The 20,166-nt window shown below is 38.8% G+C and overlaps 1 protein-coding gene across 4 annotated transcripts in view; it reads right to left on the bottom strand.

The window, feature by feature from the left end:
• Nucleotides 1-19,844, bottom strand: part of taok1a (TAO kinase 1a) — a 160,010-nt gene extending 140,166 nt beyond the window's left edge. Inside the window, exon 1 of one of the 4 annotated variants that reach the window (XM_072243752.1) lies at nt 19,501-19,844. The gene's annotated coding sequence lies outside the window, so the exon portion shown is untranslated. Of the gene's footprint in view, nt 1-18,912; nt 19,162-19,290; nt 19,310-19,500 lie in introns of those variants that run through there. The other 3 variants (XM_072243753.1, XM_072243755.1, XM_072243754.1) reach the window with 3 other exon arrangements.
• Between the last annotated feature and the right edge of the window lie 322 nt (nt 19,845-20,166).

The raw sequence follows: 20,166 nt of genomic DNA, 5'->3' as shown, positions 1-20,166 counted from the left end.
CAATGTTATCACTGTTAAGAATCCTGGGGTAGAGTTTCTAAGCAATTGCAAACTGTAGTACAAATTTGAAAATTTCTGATTCCTCTTTGAGGTGATGATAATGTTACTTCATTTAGCATGATCATAAAGTTAAGCACAACTGCTAGCAAGTTTAATAAAATTTATTCTTTACACTAAGTCATCTATTGCTGCATTTGAGTGTGATATGATGAATTCATTAATATGAGGGGTGATTGATAAGTTCGTGGCCTAAGGTAGGAGGAGTCAATTTTAGAAAATCTAGCACATTTTTTTTTCAACATAGTCCCCTCCTACACTTACACACTTAGTCCAGCGGTCGTGGAGCATACGGATCCTGGACCTCCAGAAAGAATCCACAGTAGGGGTGATTGATAAGTTTGTGGTCTAGGGTAGAAGGAGATGAGTTATACAACTCTCATTACATGCACATGCAGTTCAACTCTCAGTGATTATGCAGAAAGTTTGAAGTTAATAACTCATCAGGGGTGATTGATAAGTTTGTGGCCTACGGTAGAAGAAGATGAGTTATTAACATCATACTTTCTGCATAATCACTCAAAGAGTGGAACTGCATGTGAATGTAACGAAAGCTGTATAACTCATCTCCTTCTATCTTAGGCCATGAACTTATCAATCACTCCTGCTGTGAACTCTTTCTGGAGGTCCAAGATCCGTATACTCCACGACCGCTGGACTAAATGTGCAAATGTAGGAGGGGACTATGTTGAAAAATAAATGTGCTAGGTTTTCTAAAATTGACTCCTTCTACCCTAGGCCACGAACTTATCAATTATCCCTTGTATATATGAAAATAGGTTTGCCTAGAAAAAGTTTTTAAGTGAACAATGTATAGAGTACAAATGACCCAACAACCCTCCACATAACTCTGTACAAATTTCTCATTCAAAAATCAAAATGATTAAAGAAAACACTATTTTTACATATACTAGCTTCCTAATAATATGTACAGAAACTTCTAACACAAGTGATACCTGCTATCTAAATGAAAACTCAAATTTGCAGAGACCTCAAACCATAGTAGAGATCAGAAGTTATAATTTGCTTTGGGTGTTGTCAGTTTTGTGGCAAACTAGCTTCAGGCAAAATATTTTTTGTTATCTATCTCGAGAATTATGGAAACGCTATTTAAATGTAATATTTCCAATTTTTTTGGGCTTAGTTGATCTCAACCACTTTCAATTGATAAACAAGAGAAAATCTGCAGATGCTGGAAATCCAAGCAACGCACACAAAATGCTGGAGGAACTCAGCAGGCCAGGCAGTATCTATGGAAAAAACGTACAGTTGACATTTCGGGCCAAAGTGCTTCGGCAGGACTGGAGAAAAAAAGCTGAGGAGTAGATTTAAAAGGTGAGGTGAGGGAAGAGAGAAATGCCAGGCAACAGGTGAAACTTGGAGGGGGGAGGGATAAAGCAAAGAGCTAGGAAACTGATTGGTGAAAGAGACAGAAGGCCATGGAAGAAAGAAAATGGGGGGGGGGGGAGAAGCATCAGAGAGAGGCAATGGGTGGGCAAGAAGATAACATGAGAAAGGGACAAGGGGATGGGAAATGTTTTATGGGGGGGGGGGGGAAGCCTTACAGAAAAGCAAAGTTTATGCCATCAGGTTGGAGGCTACCCAAATGGAATACAAGGTGTTGTTCCTCCAACCCAAGCGTGGCCTTATCTCAACATTGAAGGAGGCCATGGATGGACATTTCGGAATGGGAAGTGGAATTTAAATGGGTGGCCACTGGGAGATCCCGCTTGTTCTGATGCACGGAGCATAGATGCTCAGCAAAGCGGTCTCCCAATCTATGTCGGGTCTCACTGATATACAACAGGCCACTCCGGGAGCACCACAGTAAATAACCCCAAAAGACTCAAAGGTGAAGTGTCCCCTCACGTAGAAGGACTGTTTGGGACCCTGAATGGTAGTGAGGGAGGTGGTGCAGGCGCAGGTGTAGCACTTGTTCAGCTTGCAAGGATAAATGCCAGGAGGGAGATCAGTGGGGAGGGTTGAATAGACAAGGGAGTCACATAGGGAGTGATCCCTGTGGAAAACAGAAATTGGGGGGGGGGGGAGGGAAAAGATGTGACAAGTGAGTCGCATAGGGACTTGCAGTTGATGTTCAATTTCCAATATTTATGGCATGGATTTATATGAATAATGAACCATTAATCACAAAATGAACCATCTCTTTTTAAAAAAAAAATTTTTAAATCCAAAAAGAGATGAACTTTTCCAAAAATTAAATGTAGTTATGACAAGAGCTTAGATACAAAGTTTCTACAAAAATGAAAATTCCCTTTGCATAGAAGCAAATATGATCTAAACAGAGCCCAATATTGGTATTTTTCCCCACAATCATTATTTAAATTTCTTCCTCAGAAAGTCACATCTTGTTTCTTTTTGAAGCATGCACCATACACATAACAAATAATGGTATATGCTACTGTTGTTCTTATTTCCTGAGTGTGATAAAGGTTGAATGTTAACAATGAAGCATTTTAGATATCCTTGGTAGTCAAACAGTTCTGATTCCTTATTGAATAATGTACTTTTGTTTTGTAAAACCATCCTAGTTTTATTAAATGTTTTGAAATTAAAATCTCTTGTGTAACCATTATCACTTAATTTTGAAAAAGGAGCTCCTTACTCAACCTCACCTCCACATTTCATCCATTCTTTCAAAGAATTTGATATTAGGCAGAATGAATTTTCATAACTGCATGCCCAAGTCCACACAAACAAGCATATTTATGCAAGGTAATCGATCACTTGACTGTAGAAAGAACCAAAAGCCCATTCTATATAAGAACCTTTTGTATACTTTCATTTGAGAGTCAATAGTAAGCAATGAAGCAGATAACCTGACAGTTTTCTCATTTTACAAGCTCAAGGACAGAGACAAAATTATAGCCTCTCAAATGCCATCTTGGAAAAGTCCAGGTAAATAAAACCTGGGAAATTCTAGTTAATTTGCCATTTAGTGATGCTTGTGCATAACTGATAATGATGACACCAAAGAATATCACAATGAATAAAGGGCTTACATAGCATTTGGGTTTTTTTTCTTCAGATAGCAGAACATCTTAATTATTAACAGCACAAATGGACCATCTAGCTTGAATGCCCTTTAATATGAAATACTTATCCTTGCTGTACAAGGAAAGTCTTGTGCTAAACAAAATGCTAAACTGTTCTTAGATACCACAGCTACAGTTAATGTAGTAGCTCTCAAACAAAAAGAAAGCACTTGGAAACTTGCATTTACATACAACAGCCTAAGTTTATTTCTGCCAAACAACTGGACCAGCATCTTCTGTTCAAGGTTCCCTGCTGTTGCTATAAAATGTCAACAGGCAGACTACTGCTTATACCACAAGATTTAAAATAAAATAACATTCTTAATGGAACTGTAACATTTTCAATTGGTAAACTTTAGCTGGAAGTGAATTTCTTTCTTTTTTTAGAAAACAGATGTTCCTGCTCTGATCACAATCCTTGCAATCCAATAAAGACAACACTTTCGCTTCTCCCAATTTTAGTACAAAACTTGGGACTATTAAATTGGCACTTAATTTAAAATAAGGGAAGCACAGTATTCTCACAAAGATAGCTTTGCTCTTTAAACTAATATTGATCCATATTCAAAGTCATCTAATTGCTACATCTATTATTCTCGAAAGTTGATGATACCCATACTTGTAAATTAACTGTTGTACAAATTTCACTGCCAAGTCCTGTTGTACCAGAGAACTTGATTTTGCCACAATTAAGATTAATAGCTTGAAATACAGAAATTTCATTACTATATCTTCCCTTCACTTCATAAAAGGCATTCGAAATTACCATTACAGTATTCACAAAAAATAGCTTTAAGTCAAGGATGACTTATTTCTACACCTGCTCCATGAGTTCCAAGATGGCTGATGAGGCTCAAGTGGCTCTGCAGATAAGACAATGCATTATAAAGTGAGTAGGTAGGTAGACTTGAAGCTGGAACACTGCTATTTCTATTTGGCTTTGAAGTTCTTGAAGAACAGGTGGCTTGAACAGCGTCAATGAAACTTATGCCCTGACTGAAAGAGGAGTGCCTATTTTGGAAACAAAAATGTGGCCACAAATTGAAGTTAATGAGATTCAATCTGTATGTCAGTGCTAGAGATATTGACCTGGCACTGGACACTGCTCATTGTGATAATGAATTGGGAGGGTTTAAATGAAACTGACACTGATGATAGCTCTTCAGTGCTTTTAGATAATTCATTTCTCTTTAAAATATCAGAAATCAGGGATCTCACCAGTGCCCAGTAGTCCATAAACTTGTCAGGTTTAGTACACTGGAAGCAATGGTGTATTTTGTCATTGACGCCGCCTCCATTCTTGTTCTCTATGTTTATAAAGGATCGTGAATAAACAAAATCAGTATCCCAAAACACATCTACAGAGAAAAAAAATCAATGTTACCTGAGATGACAGGCAGCTCTAAGTGATTCAGTATACCATTCACCTTTATTGTTAGGATTGTTCGGCAAGGATAGATTGGTAAAGCTTTATTTTATATATGTTTAGTGTAAGGCCCACTCTATGGTACGTTTCAGTGAATGAATCAAAGAGTAGTATAAGCTTAATTTGCATACTGCAGCTCAATGACTAGGACTAAAGTGACTTTGGCGCTGGAATGCATCTGATGGAAGTCAAACAATTTCTCATTCATTCATTGGAGACAAGGTGCACTTTTGCAGTGATCAAAATTTGGCAAAGGCCTGAACCAATTATACGGACATGACTGAACCCCCCCCCAGGCCAAAATGCAATGAGTCCATGCACAGAATTACAATTTACATGCCATCACAAAGCAGATGTAGGATTTAGTTGAACTTCTAGTGGCAGCCATATTTCAGAGGAATTCTCTACTTACCTTTGTAACTGAGAGTTGAGCACAGTTACAAAGTCAGTTCTGTGAAGTACCTGGCACTAATCTCCATATTTGTCTCAAGTTGTCAAGTGAAGATCATATCCATTATACCTCTGCATAGACTCACGGGTAATTCTTAAGTGACTGGCAATTGGTGGTTGAGGGCTATGAATGCCATTGTGGAAGACAAGGAGATCCCTTTGTAATCATGGCAGTTAGCCTTGCTTTCTTTCCTAATGGTCATGATGGCACCTTCAAACGACTTTGTCTCTTTCAAGATGACAGAAGAGACTGAACGTGTGTCAGACATTCCTCTCTCCCAAGTTGAGCAGGAAATCATCTCCCCAAGGCCTTGTTTTCGGGAAACATTTGACTTTTCTTTGTCTTATTGGGCTGAAATAACTGTATAATTTTTTGTGGGATACAATCAAATACAGTAGCAACAAAAAACATTTTGATTAAAAAATTCAAGAGGTTCAAAATTTGAGTAGACTTTAGTGCCTCTCTCTATACTTGATAAGCTCTCCTCCATTCTTGTTCTTCTCTTATTCTTTAATGGTCAGCAAACAAACAAAACCCAAGAACCACAAAATACACTACACAAAGCGATATTCAAATAGAAGGATGATACCATTTCAACATTAGCATTAAGCCCGACATCAACTAGGGCTTTGGGCACCACAAAGCCTTTCCAATATCTACAAAACAAGTAAAATGTGGCAGCATACCCTTCATTTACTGGATGAAGGTTAACCCAACAACTCCAAGAAAAATCAACATGCAGTCTACTTGATTGGCACTCCATTAATCATCCAGGATGTTCATTCCCACTTACACTGGCACACAGTGGTTGCAATATATACTATCTAGAAAACAGTATTCTCCAACACTACTCCCACAGCACTTTGCAACCCATGAGTTCTAACACCATGAGCAACAAGGACATGGGAACAATACAACATGCTAGATCTGCTTCAAGTCAAACACCATCCGAATTTGAAAATACATCACTAGTATTAAGTCTTGGCACTCCCTACCCAACAACACTGTGGGAGCAGCTCACTATCACCTTCTCAAGGGCAATTTGGGATGAAAAGGAAATACGAGCCTCGCCAACTATGCAAGAATCTGAAAAATAAATAAAAAAAACAAATGCAGCATCAACCATTTGGAAAAGATCTCCATACTAGCAAAACAAATAAACCGAGTTTCTTTCTTTAAATAAATACATGTCAATTATACTTAATACCAAATATTAAGATACTAAATTGAAGATTCAACTAATGTGCTATGCAATATATCAACTGAACAGCTGACTTTAGAATAAATGGACACATGCTGACATTACAAATTACTCTTGAGAATTAAACAAATCTAACACACCTCAAAACAGCACTATGGGAAATTAGACCAAACACAAACAGCTAAACAAGCGGTATCCATAAGCTGCTGGAAAAGTAAAAAAAACCTTCTCAAATAGATTTTGTGTCTAACAGATGCAAATAGGTAACAATGAGTGCAAAGCAGCATACCATTCCTGAGCTAAATTGCTCCATTCAATTTTGGTTTCTTCAAAATATTTACTAACTCAACCAATTTTACAATAATTAGTACAGATTAGCACACAATAGTTGCCCTCCATTTCAAAAGAATTCAATGCAGCTTATTCAAGCAGATATACAAAATAAATATTGTTTAATATACATTTCACTGTATGTTTCGATATACATGGGATAAATAAAGCTAATCTAATTATTTCAGTTAAATAAAAAAACATTTTTCAAATTAAATCAAGTTTAATTATTATTCAAGCCATACATAGATACAGCTGAACAACACAGTGCTCCTCTGGGGCCAAGGTGAAAAACATTCAAAAACAGCAAGCAAACATTCAAAAAAGTCCAAGACCCTGAGCAACAGTGTCTGGCAATCGATGGTATTGACTCCTGACAGTGTACAGATGCACACAATCCAGCCTGTCATTACACCCCTCAAACATGGGAGAGCAGCACCAACGGGCAGGACCAGGCCCTAGCCGAGTTCAACCACGCTGCAGTATTTCCATGTCTCTCACCTGGTCTGCAGCAACAGGCAAGCCTGCCACTTGTGGCCTAATGTTCACTACAACCAAGACTACACAGCTCCCATATCGACTGCCCATCCACCCGACAAGGGTAACAGGCTTGCAGCAACTTACATTATCACTGTGCAATTGCAGGTGCAATGTCCGAGACAAACTCCCACCATTATACTGCACCAACTCTGATGCTTTGAGTAGTGGGGTAGCAACACGGTCTGCAGCCAGGTCTACTCCTCCGTACCCAAATCCGCTTCTCTGATATCCCAATTGGCTCCTTTGACACCTTGGCTAGCTCCTCCTCCACCACCCTGGCTTCATCCTGCCCCATTGACACCATCCCAGCCTCATCTGGCTCCATCAACACCATCCTGGCCTCGACCAGCTCTGCCGCCGACACCAGTCCAGCTACTCCGATCAATGAGAAGCTCACTGATGGAGTAAACCTGCAGTACCCAATGTCCTTGGAGTAGAATTGTCGCTTGATTGTAAAAAAACTAATTTTACAAAGAAAAAGGCACCTTTGGTTGGCCCCTGAGAGACTGCTGCATTCACACACGCTGCCATCTTACCAGAATGTATTTAAAAATAAATTTGAAAGGGAACATGGATGGGAAAGATTTAGACAGATATGGCCAATGCAGGCAAATGGGATTAGCTCAGAAAAGCAACATGGTCAGCATGGATGACATGAGCTAAAGTACCATTTCTCTATTACTCAATGACTAAAATAACCACCCATAGTTGAAACCACTAAGCAAAAGTTCAAGAACTTTTCATGTTTTTCATTTGATGTTTGTAATAATGTAAAAATGTTCTGATGTATCTTACAATAAAAGCAAAAATACTAAACAGAAATCATAAAATTATTTGAAGTTACATTCTTATTTTCTCCTTTCAAAAGCTTAACACCATGCACTTATTACTGCCCATCCCATGAAAAACATCCCAAAAGTACAGCTCAGCGAATTAACTATTTCTTTAAAAATGAAGGACAGAACTGGAGATCTCACTCGCACCATGATCACATACAGGAAAAATGTTTCAGGGTTTATCAGAACACAGAAAATATCTTTACTCTTCTTAGAAAATGAACCTTTTGTACTGCTATCACCAGAGTTCTGGATTAACATTTTATCTGAAAACAAGTGATATAGTAAACTTATGTGAATGACAAAGTCTATTCCTTCATCGAATGTGCCAGCATTTCCCATTTGTAGGCACTGGCATGGAAACATCAATGCCCATGAACAGAGAAGCCTTCAAGAGATGGTGGATAAAGCCCAGTCAGTACATTACAGGCAAAACCCTCCCTATTGAGCACATCTACAAGGAGCCCTGCCACAAGAAAGCAGCATCCATCATTAAGGACCTCCACGATCCAGGCCATACTCTCTTCCCACTACTACTATTGGGCAGGAGCCTTATATTCCACACCACCAGGTTCAGGAACAGTACCACCTTCAAATATCAAGCTCCTGAACCAGTCACCTCAACTCTGAACCTGAGTCCACAACCTATGGACTTACTTTCTCTGTATTATTTATTTATTTATTATTTTTCCTATTTGCACAGTTGGCCTTTTGCTAATCTTTTGTTGAGTATTCATTTGACTATTACATTTCTTTGTTCTACTGTAAATGACCACAAGAAAATGAATCTCAAGGTAAAATACGATGACATACAATGGTGCTAGAAGTTTGTGAGCCTTGTAGAATTTTCACTATTTCTGTATAAACACGACCTAAAATGTAATCAGATCTTCATACAAATCCTAAAACTAAATAAAGGAAACCCAATTAAATAAATAAAACAAAAATGTTATACTTGTTCATTTATTTATTGAGAAAAATAACCCAATATTACATGTATTTGTTGGAAAAAGTATGTGAACGTCTGGGGCAATGCCTTCTACAAAAGCTATTTGTAGTCAATTGTTCCAATCAATGAGATGAGATTGGAAGTGTGGCGTGTGGAGGTGCCTACCCTATAAAAAGACACACATCAGGTTACTGACAGAACCTGCTCTTCAAGAAAGATCTGCTTATGTGCACCATGCCTCAATCAAAACAACTTGCAGAGGATCTTAGAAAAAGAACTGTAGAGATGCATGAAACTGGAAAAGACTACAAAACCATTTATAACGCCCGAGTGTTCGTCAGTCCACAGTAAGAGAAACTGTCTACAAATGGAGGAAATTCAGTATTGTTGCTACTCTCCCTAGGAGTGAGTGCTCTGCAAAGATCACACCAAGAGCACAACATGCAATGATGAAGGAGGTGAAAAAGGATCCAAGGGTAATAGCAAAAAACAGAACTTGCTAAAGTCTCAGTTCATGTGTCCACTATAAAAGCACAGGACAAGAATGGTGTTCATGGAAGGATACTACAGAGGAAATCATTGCTCTCCAAAAACACTCCGTGTGTCTCAAATTTGCAACCTGGTTACCTGGATGTTCTACAACACTCTGGGACAATGTTCTGTGAACAGATGAGACAAACATTCAATATTTTGGCAGAAATGCACATTGCTATGTTTGGAGTAAAAAGGGCACTGCACACCAACACCAAAACTTCATCCTAACTGTGAAGCATGGTGGAAGGAGCATCATGGTTTGGGGCTGCTTTGCTGCCTCAGGGCCTGGAAAACTTGCAACCATTGAGGCAACAATGAATTCAAAATTGAATCAAGTCATTCTACAGGAGAATGTCAGGGTAGCATTCCATCACCTGAAGCTTAATAGAAGTTGCATAATGCAACAAGACAATTATCTGAAAGACAAAGAGTAAATCAACAACAGAATGGTTTAAAAAGAAGAAAATTTGTTTTTGGAATGGCTGAATCAAAGTCCTGACCTTAATCCTATCGAAATGTTGTGGAAGGACCTGGAGCAAGAAGTTCACGCAAGGAAGCCCACCAACATCCCAGAGTTGAAGGAGTTTTAAAAGGAGGAATGGCCTAAAATTCCTCCAAGCCAATGTGCAGAACTGATCAACAGTTACCAGAAACATTTGGGTGAAGTTACTGCTGCACAAGGGGGTTACACCAGTTACGGAAAGGAAAGGTTCACATACTTTATCTAACAAATAATGTAATATTGGATCATTTTTCTTAATAAATAAATTAACAAGTGTAATGTCTTTTGTGTTATTATTTAATTGGGTTTTCTTTATTTAGTTTTAGTACTTGCATGGAGATTTGATCACATTCTAAGTCATACTTATGTAGAAATAGAGAAAATTCTAAAGTGTTCACCACTGTACTACTGTATACGTACTTTGAACTCTTGTCCATTGAAATAGGATAAATATCTCAAACCTCAAAGTTGTAACCTAATGCAGAGACTGCCTTGAGTTCAGTGAATCTGAAAAATATCATAGGATTCATCTCCATCTGATCACATAAATGCTGCTTTAATTTAAAAATCACAAATGAAAGACAATTCCTGCAATGATCTATGTCATAATGAAGTTTCAACCAGAATAATTTATTTATTTTGAGATACAACACAGAACAGGTCCTTCCAGCTCAACAAGCCACACCACCCAGCAACGTGCCTATTTAACTCTAGCCTAATAACAAAACATAGAAACATAGAAAACCTACAGCATAATACAGGCCCTTCGGCCCATAAAGCTGTGCCGAACATGTCCTTACCTGAGAAATTACCTAGGGTTACCCATAGCCCTTTATTTTTCTGAGCTCCATGTACCTGTCCAGGAGTTTCTTAACAGACCTTATTGTATCCGCCTCCACCACCATCGCCGGCAGCCCATTCCATGCACTCACCACTCTCCGCGTAAAAAAACTTAGCTCTAACATCTCCTCTGTACCTACTTACAAGCACCTTAAAACTGTGCCCTCTCACGTTAGCCATTTCAGCCCTGGGAAAAAGCCTCTGACTATCCACACGATCAATGCCTCTCATCATCTTATACACCTCTATCTGGTCACCTCTCATCCTCTGTCGCTCCAAGGAAAAAAGGCCGAGTTCACTCAACCTATTCTCATAAGGCACGCTCCCCAATCCAGGCAACATCCTTGTAAATCTCCTCTGCACCCTTTCCATGGTTTCCACATCCTTCCTGTAGTGAGGCAAGCAGAACTGAGCACAGCACTCCAAGTGGGGTCTGACCAGGGTCCTATATAGCTGCAACATTACCTCTCAGCAAATAAACTCAATCCCATGATTGATGAATGCCTTCTTAACCACACAGTCAACCTGTGCAGCAGCTTTGAGTGTCCTATGGATTCAGACCCCAAGATCCCTCTGTTCCTCCACACTGCCAAGAGCCTTACCATTAATACTATATTCTGTCATCATATATGACCTACCAAAATGAACCACCTCACACTTATCTGAGTTGAAATCCATCTGCCACTTCTCAGCCCAGTTTTGCATCCTATCAATGTCCCACTGTAACCTCTGATAGCCCTCCACACTATCCATAACACCCCCAACCTTTGTGTCATCAGCAAATTTACTAAGCCATCCCTCCACTTCTTCACCCAGGTCATTTATAAAAATCACGAAGAGCAGGAGCCCCAGAACAGATCCCTGAGCCACACCACTGGCGACCAACCTCCATGCCTAATACGACCCGTCTACAACTACACTTTGCCTTCTGTGAGCAAGCCAGGTCTGGATCCACAAAGCAATGTCCCCATGTATCCCATGCTTCCTTACTTTATCAATAACCCTTGCATGGGGTACCTTGTCAAATGCCTTGCTGAAATCCATAAACACTACACCTACTGCTCTACCTTCATCAATATGTTCAGTCACATCTTCAAAAAATTCAATCAGGCTCGTAAGGCACAACCTGCCTTTGACAAAGCCATGCTGACTATTCATAATCATATTATGCCTCTCCAAATGTTCATAAATCCTGCCTTTCAGGATCTTTTCCATCAACTTACCAACCACTGAAGTAAGACTCACTGGTCTATAATTTCCTGGGCTATCTATACTTCCTTTCTTGAATAACAGGACAATATCCGCAACCCTCCAATCCTCTGGAACCTCTCCCGTTCCCATTGATGATGCAAAGATCATCGCCAGAGGCTCAGCAATCTCCTCCCTCGCCTCCCACAGTAGCCTGGGGTGCATCTCGTTCAGTCCCGGTGACTTATCCAACTTGATGCTTTCCAAAAGCTCCAGCACATCCTCTTTCTTAATATCTACATGCTCAAGCTTTTCAGTCCTCTGTAAGTCATCACTACAATCACCAAGATCCTTTTCTGTAGTAAATACTGAAGCAAAGTACACATTAAGAACCTCTGCTATCTCCTCCGGTTCCATACACACTTTTCCACTGTCATACTTGATTGGTCCTATTCTCTCATGTCTTATCCTCTTGTTCTTCACATACTTGTAGAATGCCTTGGGGTTTTCCTTAATCCTGCCCGCCAAGGCCTTCTCATGGCCCCTTCTGACTCTCCTAATTTCTTTCTTAAGCTCCTTCCTGCTAGCCTTATAATCTTCTAGATCTCTATCATTACCTAGCTTTTTGAACAATTCACAATGACCAATTAACCTACTGGCTGATGAATCTTTGGAATGTAGGAAGAACCGGAGCAGTCAGAGAAAACCTGTGTGTTCACAGAGAGAAAAATACAAACTCCTTACAGATGACATCAGAAATGAACACCGATTCCCCAAGTTGTAATAGAGTCACGCTAACCACTTCACTACTGTGGCGCCTCATCCTAAGAATGTGCTCATCCTGGACTTGAATCCACTACCTTCTGACTTGAGCAGAATTGCTACCTTAGTGCCAAGCACAGAAAGATATGAAGCCAAACAATTTACAAGTAGTGTTCCAGAAAGTAAGATTGTGGCAGCTGAAGGTGCTGCCATCAACATCGAGGGCAAATGAAACTGCCAAAGGGTTTAAAAGGGATGCATCAGTGGAAAACAGTGAACAGGAAGAATGGGAAGTGACTGAAGCAACAAGAAAAGGAGATTTTCTATTTAAAAATCAAGGATGATCAGGCAAGCTGATCAGCTTTTGAACAATTAGAGCTATGGAGAGAAAAATACTGGACAAAAAGCCAACAGAGCACTGAGCTGCTCAAACCACAGGTCACAAAAACATTAACAGATATTTTTGTGATGGCACATATCCTGCGAAAGAATCAGAATGCAGAAACAGGCCCTTCAGCCCATCATCGCAGTACATACAGACATCAAATACCTGTCTATACCATAAAATATAGGAGCAGAATCAGGCCACTTGGCTCATCGAATCTGCTCTGCCATTTCATCATGGCTGATCCATTTTCCATCTCAGCCCCAATTTCCTGCCTTCTCCCCATAATCCTTCATTCCCTGACTGCTCAAGAATCTATCAACCTCTGCCTTAAATATACCCAATGACTTTGCCTCCACAGCTGCCTGTGGCAATGAATTCCACATACCATCTCTATGCTAATCAAATTTACCAGAACTTGGCCTATAGCCCACAATGTCTCGGTGAATCAAATGTTCATACAGATGCTTCTAAAATGTTGTGAAAGTACTAATCTCCACCATCTTCTCAGACAAAGCATTACAGTTTCCAACCAACATCGGAATGTAAAAAAAAACCTCAGATAGTCTCTAAACCTCTTACTCCTCACCTTAACCCTTTGCTCTGTGATTATATGCACTTCTGCCATGAGAGTTTTTGTCCCTATTTACCTTTTTGCCACTCAATTTTATAAACTCACGATTTAAGAAACCCTGCCCAACCCATCTCTCCTCATAACTGCAAAATTTCATCCCAGGCAACATCCTGGTGTATCTCAAGTGCAATTGGTTTAGCATCCAAAACTAGACACAGTATTCCAGATGTACACAAACCGGTGTTTTGTAAATTGAGCAGCAAGCCAGGCAACATCCTTGGAAGTGAAAGAACAAACAAACAATGTTTTGGGCTGAAACCTTTCACCAGAACTTGCCTTTATAGTTATAACAAAATCTCCGTGGTCTTATGCTCTATGCCTCGGCTAAGGCAGGCAAGCATCCCACATTCCTCCTCCACCACACTGTCAACCTGAAAATCACTACAAGTTTTTATATTTCATATTGTAACTTACAGTAATTTTTAATGTACTGCACTGTATTGCTACCGCAAAACAGATTTTACATATTTCAGTGATAATACATCAATTTTGTGCTGCCAACCTCTGATTTTTGGACTTCTGCACCAAGGTCATAGAGACCTACTATTTGTCCTACCCTTACTAGAACATCATGGATTAAAATGCATCATGTCACACTTCTTAGAACTAGATTCCATCTCCTATTGACCTGCCCAATGTATCAGCAGATCAATAATTCTCCAGCCTAAATCTACCCTGCTCACTATTAGAATCAGGTTTGTTGTCAATGACAATATAGGCCAATACTTTATAACAAAGGTTCAAGGTGTGTTTTAAATTTAGTATGACATGTAATCAAACTAGAGAAAAAATGACAGTTGAGGGGCCAGGAAATGCACTGCAATCCTTAGAAGGTGGTGATAAGTGAAAGGCAAGGCAGCAAAGAATTGGTATACCATGACCTACTCATACATTACAACATGGGAACAGACTATATAATCTATTTTCCACATGTTCACTTTTCATAGTAATTATAGTCCTAATTCACTCTGATATCTTTATCCATCACTTTCCTTCAACCATCTAAATGTTCCCAAAGTTGACATGCAGTACTTCAACAACTAAGAATATCACAGTGCAAGCCATAACATTTCAACCTACTGTAGCTCTTCTCAGCACGTTACTGTTCACTCTTAAATAATTTGGGTATTGGATGTTACTTTGGCTTGTCACTTTATCTTTGCCATGCAGTTAGCGAACAACTGTCATTGTGGTTGAAAGGAAGTATAATATTCTTTGTTTCTATTTGATAAGTCAGTGTGCTATATTAAAATAAAACTGACAATAAAGTGAGGACCGCAGCCAAACGCTGAACTTTCAAGTCGCAAATAAAATGTCTGTGCAGGTGTTTCATTTGCAATTGTAGATTTACCTAAAAAAAAGATAGTAATCTTAACCCAGGTTCCATATATTCTACAGTATCAACCAAACACCAACTTCCCTCATTTTATCCTTTAATAACAAATATAGAAGGATTCACTAATGCACAATATCAAACCCAATGTCAACTAAGCTTGTTTTTTCCTAATTCATAATCTGATCTAATCTCAATTAAAATTGAAATTTGTTTAATGTAAGGTCCACTGCAAGCTCCCGTACATTTCGAGGTGTAGTAAAGCTGACAAGATGAGGACTAAAATATGAAAAATACAAAGGACACTATATCTTTGAATATAGCATTCCAACCAAACATACGATACATCTACAAAAAGAAAACAGTATTAAAAATGCTTTGAAAAATCTAAACAGTTATTGTTTGAAAATAAATAGATTCAGTAAAATAAAATTAATTAAAGTGATCAGATTTCAGGTATCTGATAAATATTCAAAATTCATAACCCTTTTGACTAAAACTCTGATGACTTCTGATTCAACTGAGTACACACAAATCATTATGACCATAAAACACATACAATAGGATTCCACAAATTTTTAGAAATATATATTAATATTTCTACTAATATCAACAAAAAATGCATTTTGTTTTCCCTTTTGCACTCATTTTGCCAATGTATGATTCCTCGGCAGTACCAGCCCAAAATAATTACTCTTTATGTAGGATGTCAATAAATTAGTCAACTGTGAACAGTGTCTTTACCAAGCCTGATCATTTCTTCATAACACCCACATACACACAATTTCCAATAACAGTTACTGCATCGTGGTCAGAAGAAAAATCTTGGCTGCTCCCAATCCCGCCCCACACATTCATCTCAACCAAGTAAATGAGTGCTGAAACAGATCCAGAGGCCCACTGTTAACCCCAATGAGATAAACCAAATTATCACAGACTAGCAATTGAACAAATGATCTGCATGTAGTCTATTGAAGCAAATGGCTTGCCGTTATCAAGTAGTCATCAATGAACACTCAAGATAACAAATTGTGATCTGGAACAAAAAAATGTAATCCCAAAGATAAAAATCATAGATGAAAATATAAAATAAGTATTTAAGACTTCACAATAAATGCGAAATCAGTGTAGACACATTCCCATTTCATTTAAAATCTATTTAATTTCAGGTTAGTTTCCTATTTCTCACTGGCAAACATTTTTCAACTTCAATGCAATGAATATACAAATCCAGTTTTCCCAAGTCACATATCATATTATGATATCGTATACTTTGCATTCCGAAATAATTTTGCATTGCAAGTCAAACTGTACAAAAATTTGAAGCAAGCATGGACGATCACTGCACAGCAATTTAATAAAAGGCAACAATATATAATTAGCCATTTACCTTAGATAGGTTGTGTAACAAAAATTACAAATAACCTTCTGAAAATTGTTCAGTAAATACATTTTAGCATTGGAATTAACTGTTTTTTCAGTCTATGGTCCAGTTATGTCAATATGTTGTTAAAAAGTTAGGCCTTGTTCTACTGGGTCTTTAATAATTTTGAGCTCTGGGTATAGAAAATAAATTGATTTTGTCATATACCTAATCAGGTCCTTCTCCGTCATGAAAATATGGTAAACAAAAATCATCATGATATATAATGCACTAAAATTCCATTCTAAACTTTAAAGTAATGGAAGACTCAGAACAAAAAAAAAATGTTCATGCTTATGGAATATGTCAGGCTACCAGACTTCAACAACTGCTGTAATTGTTGAAACAAACAAAAAATCTTAAAATCTAAAATGATCATTAAAATATTTAGGAAACCTGTTATATAATATCCAGTGAGTGTGCAGTGTATTATTTAGTGCCAAAATTATGGCAAACAGCAGTTCAAATTTGAGCAATGAGTTCAAGATAAAAGGCACAAGATATTAAATGGCCTGACATAAAGCTCTAAATAAAGGAGCAGAGCAAAAGCAATATGCTTGCATGTGCATAAAAAGTACTAGTCAGAATTTTACATTACAATTCATACCCAAGCTAATGTTATTAACTTGCAGATTGTTAAACATTCCTGCATGCACTTGTAATAAAGAAACAAATTTGGTGTTTAAATTTTGTAATTTAACAGAAACACATTCAACTTCTATGCTTCCCTACTCCAAGAGTCAAGGAGTCTAGAATGCTGCTTCCATTGATTTACAGTGCCACACCAACACTTTTTGTGCAATTCCTTGATGGAAATTTTTCCATGTGCCAATTTCCAAGTTGTAAGACTCTTAAGGGTGTGAACTGTGCACTGTAATTCACAGCAAAATTTTCCAAAAACTTGTAAGTAATCAAAGCAGCCTGCTTGGTTGGCATTCTGTCCACCAACATAAATATTCACTTTGGCTATGGTGTGTACCATCCACCTCTCAAAGCAATAGTCTTTACCATCTAAAAGGAGAAAAGCAGCAGGTGCAAAGGTACAATCTCCTCTCCTGGTCCTTTATTGCTAGGTCCAGGTTCTGGAATTCCAAACCCAATGGCAGGCTTGGAATAGCTTTGGCAGACTATAACTGATTTAACATGACAGCTCACCATTACCTCCTCAAGGGGAAGGAGGAGTATGTCATCAATTTTGGCTGTGCCTATTCCATAATTTTTAAATTACAGGCTTAATATCTACGACACATAATAGAAACTTGAATATAGAGTCAAGGCCTACAATGACGTCAGGAAAAACTGAATCCCATTGAGCAAAAATATAGTCACGGCAGTTAACAAATTAAAATAGCTCCCCCCCCCCCCATAAAACACAATGCCTCCATCAGAATATTATTGGACATATATCATTCACCCAATACCAAGACAAATATAGTCTGTGTTTCACTCATTCCTTCCATAACAGCTAACTGGGGCTTTGATAGCTTGTATGCAAGATTAAATACTTCAACCCACCAGAATGTCATTGTCTTTCTATTTATCACAACCTGCATAAACACCTTGCAGGCTCAGAGGGTGAAAAACATCTCAGTACTAATCAGCTGGTACCAACAAAACATTCACTACCTTATTACTTTCTCACAACATCATAATCCCCATATAAGTATACATCCAAAAGCCTGGACTAAAATCACTTATAGTCTCATTTTTATATATTTAATTACCTAAATTTTATTGATCAAATTTTTTGCTGCAGATGAACCAAAATTAAAATTTGCAAACATTTGGAAATTTGTCAGTTTATATTGATAAAGATGCACTGTCCTTTCTAAACCTTCTGACAAGTTATATACCCCTTGCTTATTACCTTAAACAGTAATTTAAACATTGTCAATTCCTCTCTCTAGACACACATGACATTAAACAAATACAAGCAATTTCAGGTCAACTTATAACTTTGACTGCAATGACCAATAGATATATAAAATAATAGCTGAACTAAACTGTATTCTAGTATATTTTTCTTTACATAGCTATTTTATTCAACCTTTAACATTTGAAATTTACATGATTTGATAATAGATTTACAAATATGTAGGGTAGTTTCTTCAACAAAATATTTTTCTTCAACAAAACGCACAAAGTCATTTCTTGGTAGTCATTGCTTTCATTCCTTAGAAGTCCAAATTATTAAAATATTAAATAATTTTGCATACAATATTCAATCAACATGAAGTGTGGCTACTTGATTTCATGTAGCATAATTAACTCCACCCCATACATATATTTTTTTAGAAATCAGGTTTCCAATGTAACGTAGCATTGATCAATGCTTGCAATTGACAGAACTGAGGGAGGGATAATTATGCATTTTTTTTATATTTTAAAAGGTACAAATCATTTACATGGATCTCGAAAGAGAGGGAGGGGATCCAAAAAAAACCTCTTCAAAAATTGTAAACACCAACCTTTAAAAATGTATATTGTCACGATCCTTTGCAGCTTTGTAAACACTCGAACGGTGTGCAACTTAATAATTTACAGTAGAGATCGTGAGTATTCTTTGCTCTGTGCTTCAAAGCATAGAATCTGCCCTGCTAATAAAGCCTTTCTTTATCCTTCCAATGTTTTTTTGCCTCTCCCCTCTCTGACAAACAGACATGACGGATGTACGCAAGCCCGTAGCAGCACTGCAGTCAGAGCAGAGAGGGAGGAATTTGGGGCAGCGGAATTCTGATTTTTTTTTTGCTTCTGTCTTCTTATGAAGATACACAACAACTGGGAAAAGGGAGGGTGTGGGGGTGAATTAAATATACTGATCCAATAGAAGGGAAACGCTCACTCACCCAGTCGGGTAGGCACGGCTGCCCTTCCAGTTAGAGGGGAGACAGAGAGACCCCGAGAAGGTGGTGGGGGGGAGAAGGTGGGGGTGGAATTAATGTCAGAAGTGGAGCAAAACTCCTCCCAATGTTATTTTTTTTCCGTTCCCGTTCCCAGTCCACACTCGCTCGCTCAAGATGGCGGAAGTAAAGGCACGGATTATGGCACACATTTACCTCAGCGACCCGGTCTCGGCCCCCTCCGAGCGCCAGCGGCCGCTTCCAGCATCCGTCCCCTCCCGCCGCTTCCTCCACTCCGGCCCGCCGCTGCCCGTGGTCGGCCCAAGGGGACGAAGAAGGAAAAAAAACAACAACCCCTTCACTGTTTTTTCCCCTTTACCCCCGTCTTTTACGTTATAAAGTGCTTTCGGTAACCGTGCACACACTCACAAAAAAAAAGGCGAAGGCTTCCGTCTGTGTGTGATGGGGAGGGGGGCGGGCGGAGGGTGGGGGTTGGTTTGGTTTCTCTCTGCCCTCCTCACCCTCTCCCCCGTCTCCGTGTCGCTCCAACGGGAAGCCCCGCAAATCCCGTGCACCCGCCCCGCTCGCTCCCATCGCGAGATCTCTTCCCTCCTCCTCCTTCTCCACCCACCCCCCTCCCCTCCCCTCCCCTCCCCACCGCACAACAGCTGGAGGACAAGAGTGCAACTTTCACTTAGCAGAACTTCACCTCTTCGCTGCCAGTACGTGACTGCATTGCTGTATTCGCGGTACCAATTTCATCTTTCTCTTTTGCTTTTTAACTGCACTGATTATATAACTTAACCTTTAACTGCTGCATCCAAAGTATAATTTCACCCATTCTTCCGCGATTTTAACTGCATTGCTGCACCAATATAACAT

This window comes from Mobula birostris, chromosome 25 (assembly GCF_030028105.1).
Source record: "Mobula birostris isolate sMobBir1 chromosome 25, sMobBir1.hap1, whole genome shotgun sequence".
Taxonomy (NCBI): Eukaryota; Metazoa; Chordata; class Chondrichthyes; order Myliobatiformes; family Myliobatidae; genus Mobula; species Mobula birostris.
The sequence above is the reverse complement of the archived record's forward strand: the minus strand, read 5'-3'. Positions and strand labels throughout refer to the sequence as shown.